Here is a 2,867-nt window from a genome sequence, read left to right as displayed (position 1 = left end):
GTACTGTATTGTGTGGGGAGCTTATTGTTGGGGAGGGTACTGTATTGTGTGGGGAGGGTACTGTATTGTGTGGGGAGCTTATTGTTGGGGAGGGTACTGTATTGTGTGGGGAGGGTACTGTATTGTGTGGGGAGAGTACTGTATTGTGTGGGGAGCTTATTGTATGGGAGGGTACTGTATTGTAGTGGGTAAAGTGATATTTTAATTTGTAAGTAATATCCCAGGACGTAGAGAAACACTTAAACGGGGTAACAAGGGTCTTAAGTAGATGCTCAGTAACGACGTTTCTAAGTAATGTCATTGGTTTTACTTAAGTGTTTTCTATGGGGGTATTAAAGGTATACATAAGTAGATGTTCAATAATAGTAGGAGGTTTATAAGTAATTGGTGAAGAGTATATAAGTAAGAGGGTTCTTAAGTAGATATTAAAGAGTGGGAACTATTGAGAAGTATAGGAACTTATTATTGGGGGAATATTTGTACCTAGTGTTGTTCCCACCTCCTTGTTCTTCTTTATTTCTCCTATTTCCTCCTTATTTTCCCTCTATTTTTTTTTACCTGATACTTTTACATATTCTCTTTCCTTCCTTCACTTATCCTCCCCTTTCTTTAATTTATCTTTTCCTTTCCTATCTTCCCCATTTAACAGTTCTTCTTCATTCACCCTTCCCTCTAGAACTCTCTCCCCTACTTACACATTCTCCTTCCTTCCTTCCATCCTTCCTTCCTTCCTTCCTTCCTCTTTCTTTCACCCATTTTTCCCCTCCGAATCTTTTCTTCTCAACCTATACATTCTCCTTCATTACCTCATTACTTCCTTCCTTCCATCTTCCCCTTTCTTTCACCCCCCATTTTCCCCTCATTTCTTCTTCCCTCCCCTCCTCCCCACCTCACGTGATTCCCCTTGAAGTGTTCGGTTTATAGCCTTTCCCCTCACTGCATTCTGGTGGCCAAGGGGGGAGGGGGTGGCATGACAGTGTTAACCCACGAGGGGCCACAAGGTCCACGAAGCCACGAGATAGACAGGGATTTTCGATCCTTTCGTCATGGAGGGAGTTGTCGCCCTTTCAGTCCATCTGGCAATGCTAGATTCTCCCTATCTCCCCCCCCCCCACTACCCTAAGTCCCCCTCTCTCTACCTATCTCACCCCCCTTCCTATGGACGAGAGATATATGACAACCTGTAATGTGTCCAGTAACAAAGGTTGTAGTAGTAGTAGTAGTAGTAGTAGTAGGAGTAGTAGTAGTAGTAGTAGTAGTAGGAGTAGTAGTAGTAGTAGTAGTAGTAGTAGTAGTAGTAGTAGTAGTAGGAGTAGTAGTATACATAATTAACCAAATATATACCATGACACACAATACTACCAGAATAATTTAGTGGCGGCCTGGGAGGAAGGAGGGAGAGGGAGAAGGAGAGGGAGAGGGAGAGGGAGAGAAAGAAGGAGAGAGAGAGGAGGGCCACGCTAAACACACCAAACGAAATTGTCGGGAAATAAAAATAGAAAAAAAAACAGCAACAAAAACACACACACACACCAAAAAAAATACAGTTTAGTGCTTGTGTATAATTGGCGTGGATATTCCCTAGTTTAGTTATGTAAATTTAAGTGAGTGATTTCGGAAAACAGCTAAAAATTTTCCCGGGTTTATATTTATTTTTTTCCGAATTAAAATATATTCCGCATTAAATTAACATGTTATTCTGCTTACTAATTTATTCTATTGTACTTGGCGTTTAATATATTTTCATAGGGGGAGGGGAGGAGGAGGAGAGGAGTGAGGAGAGAGGGGGAAGGGGAGAGGGAGAGAGGGAGAAGGGAGAGGAGGGAGAGAGGGAAGGAGGAGAACGTAGAAGGGGAGGGGGACACAGGAGCGAGTTGGGGCATATTTGTCACGGTCACTCATTTTTCAGGTTGTACATGATGGGGGGGATGAAGTGAGGGAAGGAAGGAGTAGGGAAGGGAGGGTAGGGAAGGAAGGGTAGTGGAGAGGGAAACAGAATGAAAGGGGAGGGATAGAGGGAAGATGGAGAGATATAGTGGAAGGGGGGAAATATAATGGGGGAGGGGTTTGGATAGTAAGGAAGGAGAAGAGATAGTAAGGGTTGGGAAGGGGGAAGGATAAAGGGATAGTGAGGGAGAAAGAGGGACGAAGGGGGGAGAGAAGGGGTAGTGGGGAGAGGGAGGGCTAAAGGGGAAGTGGGAGGGATAGTGGAGGAGGGGGAAGGGTGATAGAGGGAAAGAGGAACACAGGGAGAACGGGAGGGGGACTAACGAAGGAAGGAAGGAAAGAGAGGGAGAGAGAGAGGGAGAGGGAGAAGGAGAGGGAGAGGGAGAGGGAGCTTACTTACATATTCACGACTTCAAACGTTTTGCATGTGGTGTTACTTTCGTCCTCTGTGTTGTGTTGTGTTGCGTTGTGTTGTGTTGTGTTCAGACTAAACTAACTTACTCCATCACTAACCTAACCCAACTGACCTTTGACCTTATCTTTCAGACCTTAACCAAACCAAACCTGCTCGTAACTTAACCCCGCATACCTATAACCTAACCTAACCTATCCCAACCTAATCAACCCCTAACCTAACCTAACCTAACCTAACCGTGTGTGTGTGTGTGTGTGTGTGTGTGACTCAAAACATTACAGTCAAGAGAGAGAAGGGCGACCCTCGTAATTGAAATTAATGGCATTGTGGCCCTTATGGTGACGAATCTCTGTGTGTGATCGATATTCAGGGACGGGGAGGGAGAGGTAGGGGGATGGGAAGGGATGGGATGGGAGGGGTAAGTGAGATAGGATGGGGTGGGAGGGGTGGTTGGATGAGAAGTATAGGATGGAATGGGTGAGGGATGAAATGGGAGGTGTATTGG

The sequence above is a fragment of the Homarus americanus genome, unplaced genomic scaffold, assembly GCF_018991925.1.
Source record: "Homarus americanus isolate GMGI-L3 unplaced genomic scaffold, GMGI_Hamer_2.0 scaffold44915, whole genome shotgun sequence".
NCBI lineage: Eukaryota > Metazoa > Arthropoda > Malacostraca > Decapoda > Nephropidae > Homarus > Homarus americanus.
The sequence above is the reverse complement of the archived record's forward strand: the minus strand, read 5'-3'. Positions refer to the sequence as shown.